The sequence below is a fragment of the Neophocaena asiaeorientalis genome, unplaced genomic scaffold, assembly GCF_003031525.2.
Source record: "Neophocaena asiaeorientalis asiaeorientalis breed wild unplaced genomic scaffold, Neophocaena_asiaeorientalis_V1.1 scaffold287, whole genome shotgun sequence".
NCBI lineage: Eukaryota > Metazoa > Chordata > Mammalia > Artiodactyla > Phocoenidae > Neophocaena > Neophocaena asiaeorientalis.
In genome coordinates this window covers 341,993-351,166 of record NW_020175057.1, presented here as the reverse complement: position 1 = coordinate 351,166, position 9,174 = coordinate 341,993, and positions in this window count along the sequence as shown.

Genomic DNA, 9,174 nt, shown 5'->3' with positions numbered 1-9,174 from the left:
TAGTTCTATGATGTTACTGTAAACAGTGAGAAGATGTGTGATGAGAATAAAGCTAGAAAGGGAGACTGGGGCCAAGCTGAGCACATTTCAGCTATGAAAAGCAATAGTGAGTTGTATGTGATAGGCAGTAGTAAAACATCAAAGCTTTTTTTATGGAATAGAGTAATGCAGTTCCAATTGTCAAATCTTTGTCAGTCTTAGAGACAAGTGTAGGCAACATCATGGGATCAATTAGAGGGGGCATAGAATAAGATATGTTGAGATCAGATTGTCCTTGAAAACTTAACCTGGCACAGAGATATAGAGGCATACATGGGGATTTTTTCCTATTATGTATGTTTTGTATTTTATTAAAGGATGAGAATTATTACCTAGAAAATCTATAACCTAGAAATGACATGCCAAATTTAAACACAACAAATATTCATAGTAGAAAATAATAGGGGAAAGGAAATGGGCAAAGAAATATAGAAATATAAAAGAAGTATAGAAATATAAAATTAGCAATCAAGAAAAAAATACACTTATCTACTTAAATGCTTGTTTCTGTAACTTATCATGAGACCTTAACAGATATTCACAAATCCTTTTGCCACTAATCACCCCATGTACCTTTTCCCTTGGCCAGCACTTCAGCTAGTTGCGGTTATTCTCCTGGTGGGGTAAAGAATTTGAAAGCTTAGTGACCCTTGCTCCATCCAGTTGTGATAGGCTTTCTATAATGTTTAGCATTGAAATGAAAGTTTTAAGAGAAAGCCCCAGAAAATTCTATGGATTACACATGGGCCTCCTTCTTATCTTAGGTAGCAACAACCTGATTTTTCCTTGATAATCAGGATCAATTACACCAGAAATTATCTTCTTTACCTGATGTTTCATTAGTATGAAAAGACTTAAATGGCCAGGTGGCCATCTTAACTTTCAGTTCAAGGGAACTATTTTTCAACAGTCAAACTTGTAGAAATTTGATATAATAGTGAAAAAAAAAATTAGTTCCAATGAATCCTGCTATCTTCTGAACCAGTATATTCTGGCTTAGGTGAAACAGCATGAAATAAGACCACTTCCTATAAGACAATGCCCTAACCATAATAAACTCCTACTAAGCGACTTCAGCATTTTATCAAGCCAGCTGCTTTGGGTTAATGAGATACATGGTAAGATAAAAAATTCCATTCACTATACTTTTTTTTGGGTGCACTTTGTTGCTATAAAATGAATTATTAAATAAGAAGAAATATAGTTTACCTTACTATGATCGTGGATAAGGCATTCAAGTAATTCACTTAGGATGAGGAGGAAAAATCATTCCATGAGAGGAAGGAAAATTCATATCCTGAGTTACTGTTTATTAAATTGAGGATCCACTGATGCCTTCTCCTTGATGAAAATGTTCCACTGTAATCAGCCTACCAGCTGTTTGCCCAAATAATGGTACAATATTAATGGTTCAGTAAAGGCTTCTTCTATTGGTGCTTTGGGTATTTAACACTTCTGAAACCAAATCAGTTGTGTTGAGGGGTTATATCATAGGCTCTACGTAACTTTTACCCATGCTACCCTGACTGATTTTCATAGGGGCACATTGACCAAACATGGCAGTCTTGATGAAGGAGACTGGGTGGTAAAAGGACAAAATGTCCACGTGATTATTAACACTCTTCTCTTTAGTGAATTCCTATGATGAGTATTTATACAGGACACAAAGCCTCAACTATGTGCCCCTTCCAGGGGTCCATCCACAGCCTTCTTTGTCAAACACTTTTGTCATCAATGGTCCAGTTTTCTTTTTCTTTGTCCTTGACCATCCAATTATTGGATATTTTTTATTATATATCCCTAACACTGCCATTTCCACATTGATAAAGTGGATAGTCATATCTGCTGCTCAAAATTCTGCCCACTGGGATGACTTTTATTACCCACTAATTTATTGGGAGGGGCACTAGAAATAGAAACATAATGCTGCAGTCTATCCACTTTTGGCTAGTGCCATCATATTGTGCAGAATTATATATAAATCAGACCTAAGTGTTTTCTTCCTTAGCAAACCAGTTAAAAGCAAATACCAAGGGCTGGCAATTTAAATTGAAGAAAAGGTGGCATTGCAGTAGGAATTTGCACTAACAGAGTCTGAGTCACCAACTCCTGCAACTTACTTTTGCATACAAAACCCACCAGAGTCTGAGCTTGGTTATCCCTGTTCTACTAAAGGGTAAGATGCTGCTGTGCATATGCCTGCACAGCTTAGTGGATCATGATAGACAGCATAAATTACAAGATCTTTTGGTCACATCTTGAATCTGTTTAAGATTCCTGAGCCAATCAAAATCTGTTTCTCAGAAGGAAACTAGCTATTTGCAGAAGACAGTATAACTTTTTACCACGAACATCAGCTTTTCACTGTGATTCTCCTATAGGAATGGCCAGCAGTTCCACAGAGTATCTTTGTATATCCCAGACACTTTAAGGGGCATGACATTTGTGGGTCATAAAGGCTATCTTGTGGAACAGCTTATTTTGCCTTCTGAGTCTGTTACAGAGTCTTTGTCTTGCTGTAAGCCCCCCCCCCCAATTTGATTAAGAACACATTGGGACAGAAGGTAAGTCCTATTTCAAGTTACATCTCTCTTAGAGTTCTTTCTTTCTGAATGTGTCCATTCATTCAAATGTGATACAACAAAATAATAGTTATGTTGATTTAATAAAAATTTCCTAAGCATTCAAATTTTTTCCAATAATTTGAGAGTCAAATATATAAGGAACTATTTTGAGAGTCCTAAAGATTCAAAGAAGTATAATACAGAGTATTTACAAACTATCATAATACATAAATCAAGTATATGAATAAACAGAAAAGTAACAGAATGCACTGAGTACAATAAAAACAAGTTTACTTTAATATTACAAATATTCAGAAATGGGAAAGAAGAAATGCTGAGAGGAAACAGAAATTCTATGAAGGAACTTCATATTTATTAACTGTTTATGAACAATTTGTCTTTTCTCCTCCTTACAAAACAATGCAAAACAATATGCTATCCTTCTAGCAATCCTAATATTAACTCTAGTGATCTTTCTAACTTATTCTATACAACTTAGGTGTTGGTAGATATAACTAATTTGAAGATTTTTTTAAAAGAACTACAATGATTCCAGACTTTAAAAGATAGTACCCATTTAAATGGCAGGCAACACAGCTGTTATATGACTCATTGCTTGTTCATGGAACCACATAGATGAATTTCTTACAAGCAATAGATAATTTTTAAAATGTGATTTTAAAGATATTTCTCCTTTTACTATGAATCCTCAGAGAACTTCTATTAATAATAATTGATGTAAAATAAAATTTCTATTGGATAAGCACACTATAAATGATGCATTTTTTTCATGGTTATTTTTAGCTCAAAAAGCTATTTAATTCTCTGTAGATAAGTTATGTACATGGACTGTACAAAAATGATGTATGTAAGATAATTTATTATATGTGTTAGGTTAAATATAAAGAGCTAAGATCATCACAGAATTTTTTTAATTGGTATTTCCAATTTCGTTTTAATTGTTTTGGCTATTGCATTTTGTTTTTACTACTTGGATTTACAGCATATCAAATTCAAAAGTAGATGTATTCTATTTAACATCTAAAATATTATACATCCTCTCAACCAAAACTAAATATTTTAAACTAGTGTTATGTATTGTGGAAAATATGTAATTAAATACCAAATTTTAGCCAAACTTTAGTCAACTATCTTCTAACTAGACTTATGTATTTAACACAATGAATATCAGACCTTTACCAAATTAATATGACAGATTTAGATAACTTAAAATATGATAAATTAAAATAATTTGTGCATTCGAGTAAGTTATGCTTATAATACTGTGATATGTTTTTAGCCCTTACCTTACTACATTTAAAAAATTTATCCTTCCTTTGAGATAGTATACATAGTCTACATATACATATATTTTAAAGACAGTATATACATTTAAAACTTACAAATTATTCCCATTGTATTGATTCTGGCAGTTTGAGTTGCTAATTGATAGTTTCCTCAGTTTTTATTATTTACTTAATTTCTGATTTAAAGTTGTTTCTATTGCTAACAATGGCATTCAGAATTAATAGATTAGATGTAGCTTTCATTTAGTTAATTTTATGTTGGTGATACATGAACAGTGACTTATTTAATTTTCTCTCATTCACTGTAAATTTAAAAATGAACAAAATAATAGCATTTCAGACTTTAGAGTCTGAAACAGAGAAAATGTTTTTGTATAAAATCATATGTTTTTTTTGTTTTTTTTTTTTTTTTGCGGTACAGGGGCCTCTCACTATTGTGGCCTCTCTCGTTGCGGAGCACAGGCTCCGGATGCGCAGGCTCAGCGGCCATGGCTCACGGGCCCAGCCGCTCCGCGGCATGTGGGATCTTCCCAGACCGGGGCACGAACCCGTGTCCCCTGCATCGGCAGGTGGACTCTCAACCACTGCGCCACCAGGGAAGCCCCCAAATCATATGTTTTTATTTTGTAAAATTGTATGCATCATGTTAGAAATTTACATTAGGTATTGCCGACTTTATCTTCTGTTAAAGAGTGGTTAAATCATGGTAATTATTCTAATATAGAATGGCTTATGTAATCCAAATAGATTGGCATATAAGAATTAACTTGAGAAATAAATTACTTTAATTGAATGTGTACACGAATCATATTAATTTGTAAGAAACCTAAGTAAATGCATTAGGTGCTGTATTAACTCAGCAGCCTCAGATGTTTCTGTTGTCTCTATATACATTCTTCCATCTTTTTACCTATCCATTTAAATATTTATCTGTTAAGACTTGAATGCTCACTGGGTTCATAGAAATTAGTTTCTTTCTTAAAGTAATTTACCAACTAAAATGAGAGACATTAATGATAATTAAAATGATAGTAAAGAATGAAATATTGATTTCATTGGAAGAGGAACAAAGTTCTGATCAAATGTATTAAATTTGCCTTCTTGTAAGACTGCTTGCATTGTTTTAGTGTGTTCTGTAAGGTTCAAGGAATGTGTCTTTGTTAAATCCAGAGTGAAAATTTGCAGATTTTGAATAAGTGGTAGGCTAAGAAAAATCCATTCTGAGCCGTACTAAAATAGTGCAGAGCCACAATCTCCAATATAAAATACAGTTAGATTTACTTTCTTGATGACATCACAATTTATTTTTTATTTAAAGTAAATATTTTTTCTTACATATAATGTCATAGAAAGCAGTGAAAAAGGATGCTCCTTCTATTTTCCTTCTTTAAAAGTATTTCTACCAGAAGGAGGCATTTCAGAAAGCAAAATCATAGCATTTGAAAACTTGAAAAGAACCTTAAAAAAATCCGATCATACCCTACAGCTTTCATATAAGTACACTGAGGTCCAGAGAATGTAATTGATTTTCCCAGGATTAGAGTTAGTGCAAGGCAGAATTGAAAGTAGAACTTTTGGGCTTAGAGGAATGTCTCCTCATACTGCATGTGTGAATAAGAAAGTAAACGTAATATAGGTAAAAGAGAGAGGTAAGATATCAAGGAAGTTATCATTGGAAGATATCTTTTTAGTATCATCTCTTTGTCAGTTCTCAGTAACATGTGTAGTTTTGAAGTTGTTAAACTACTACAACATTGCAGTGATTAGGCATGTGGTTTTCGCTAGTATGACATGGGGAGCAATGTAAAGTGATTATCTGGGTAGAAGGGGTTTGTTTCCAGTAGCATTCAATTTAGACTTTTATCCACTAAAATCTTCCACCACAAAGAGAGAAAACATTCCAGTGCTTTAGTTATAAGCATTTATACCAAGATCTGCTAAAGATAAGAAAGGCTCTCACATTTTTAAACCACTAATATGGCTCAGGCAATGTTAAGTGTTCCACTTATATTATTTCACATGAACACCATTTTACATGTTCTACATTTCTCTTTAAGTTTACTTCTATTTGCTTTTCTTCATATCAAACATCTTACATGATCTTCAAATCTTCATGTCCAATTCACTTGTCAATCAACTTGAATATGCCTTCTGCTGATATTTAGTTCATTGATACCAGCTTTCCACTTCCCTTTCTGCTCTTATCAGTGTTACTAACAGCTTTACAGTATTTCCTCTGTTTGAAAGAGTCTGTCTCTTCCCCCTTCCTTGTTTTTATCATGGCTAGTTTTTTCTCATACTTTAGGTCTTGTTTTTAGAAAGATGTCTGGACTCCAGATGCTATTGCATAGTAGTCCATCTGAAATAGATTTTCTCTATATTAATCTCTTAGCAGTCTATTTCTGCTTTATAACACACTGATATTTGTAATTATTTTTATGTCCTGTTTACTTTGTTGTTATCTGCTGTCACACTAGATAGAAAACTTATAAATAGAGGAAATATATATTTTATTGGGTTGGCCAAATAGTGCCTTCAGTTTTTAAGTAAAAATAAAAGACATATTTTTCATTTTTACCAAGAACTTTATTGAACAATGTATTCACCCTTTTGTTCCACTACATTCTGCCACTTTTCTGGCAACTTCATAATTCCATCTTCCCAAAACTTTTTATCTTTTTGAGCAAAGAACTGTTCCAGGTGCCTTTTTGTCTTCCAGGGAACTGAAAATTTTTCCATTAAGAGAATTTTGTAAAGACTGAAATAAATGGAAATCAGAAGGTGCAATGTCTGCTGTATATGGCAGGTGAATCAGAACTTCCCAGCCAAGCTGTAATAGTTTTTGCCTGGTCATCAAAGAAACATGCGGTCCTGTGTTATCCTGATGGAAGATTATGTGTTTTCTGTTGACTAATTCCAGACACTTTTTGTCAAGTGTGCTTTCATTTGGTCTAATTAGGAGCAATACTTGTTGGAGTTAATCTTTTGGTTTTCCAAAAGGAACTCATAATAGAGGATTCCCTTCCAATCCCGCCATATACACATCACCTTCTTTGGATGAAGACCAGCCTTTGGTTTGGTTGGTGGTGGTTCATTTCCTTTGCCCCACAATCCATTCCAGATTATTGTACAGTATACACTTTTCCTCACCTATCACAATTTGTTTTAAAAAACGGAACGTTTTTATTACGTTTAAGTAGAGAATTGCATGTGGAAATATGGTCAAGAAGGTTTTTTTTCACTTAACTTATGTGGAAACCAAACATCAAAGCAGTGACCATAACGAAGCTGGTGCAAATGATTTTCAACACTTGATTTAGATATATTGAGTATGTCGGCTATCTCCCGTGTGGTATAACGTTGATTGTTCTCAATTAATGTCTCAATTTGATCGCTATCAACTTCAACTGTCTACCCAACTGTGGAGCATCATCCAGTGAGAAATCTCTAGCATGAAACTTCACAAACAACTTTTGACATGTTTGATCAGTTGCAGCACCTTCTCCATACACTGCACAAATCTCTTTTTGCATTTTGGTTGTGTTTTTGCCTTTCTTGATATAATAAAACATAATATGCCAAAAATATTGCTTTTTTTTCTTCCATCTTCAATATTAAAATGGCTACAAAAAATTTACCAATTTTGATGTCTTTTTTAAAATGCACACCGATATGACAGCTATCACATACAATCTAACAGAATTGTTTTGAATGGAATTAGACAACTAAGTGCTACTAGAGGCACCGAGTAGAAAAAAAACGAATGAACATTTTGGCCAACCCAATATATTTACCCTAACATCTGCAACACCTATGAGGTAGACACAACCTAAGTTGATTTCCCCATGAGTCATCCTTTGCCCCAGTGACCTTGATTAGGAACAGAGCCTATTGTTGTTTCTTCTCAACAATAGAATATGGCAAATATGTAGATGTCAAGCCCATGATTATTTTACATTATATAAGGCTCAGTCATAGCAGGCTGGAGGAAGGGATCCTCCAGCTGGTCTTGAAGAAGGAAACTGCCCTTGTGGAGAGGGTCATGATGTAGGGCAGTGTGGGAGTTGTCTCTAGGATATGAGAGTAACCTTAGGTCAACAGCCAATACAAAATAAGGACCCTCATTCATACAGCCACAAGGAAATAAATTCAACCAACTCCCTATATGAGTTTGGAAGTGGGTTCTTCCCTTGTTGAGTCTCCAGATGAGCATGCAGCCCAGATGGCACCTTCATTGTAGCCTTGCAAAACTCTAAGAAAAAGACCTACCTCACAGAAGCTGTAAGAAAGTGTATAGGTGTTCTAACTTTAAGCTACTAAATTTGTAGTAATTTGTTGCACAGCAGTAGAAAACTAATGGAACCTAACACTGCACTTCATAGATAATTTAATTTTGTAATTGTGAAATAAGAAAATTATAACACTAGAAAAGAGAATTATATCGTTATGTAATAATCAATCAATTGTACATCAGTATAACACAATGTCAAATGACAACGGAGGAAGTTCTTAAAGAAAATAATATTGCATGCAATAGAATAAAAATCCTAGTATATGGTACTGATTCTTCCAATGCAGTTTGAAATCAGATGATGGAAAAATAAAAGTGGATGATTGATAGGCACATGCTGTAGGAAGAAGAACATACATACTGAATCAGGACATACTCACGTAGCTTAGCCATACTTAGCTATGACTGTCACCAGTTCCCTATAGTGTAAAAATTAGTCACTACCTGAACTACATAGCACCATCTGTTCTGGTTGAAAGTATGTGCTTTGATGAAAATTACTTACTTCTCACCTGGAAAATAGGGAAATGATATTGAAGCCCTCTTGGTTAATATATTTTTCATAATGTGTTATTGTTTGAAGTAATCAGATGCAAGCTTTCTCATAATTAAAGAAAAAGCTTTATGATAGATGGAGTTGTTCATGCAAAAAAGCTGAAAACCAGTGGGGAAGAATAAAGTTTTGACCTAAGTAACTTTTGAAAATGGTGTTTTGATGGGAAATTGTAAAAGTAAAGACAAAAGAAATGGTACAAAGCACTGTAGTCTAACTGATAATTTTCTCACAGGGGTTTAAATTAGCAATTCTGAACCTGCTTTATAGGTATACTGAGAATGAACTAAGAAGTTAATGGGTGGTGGAAGGTGGGACCTAAATGTGTCACTGTCAGAGAGGGAAGTCATAAATAAGCAAGAGGGGAAGGCTAAAATGAAACCTGTGGTATGGGGTTAGAGTTGGAGACATCAGTATATA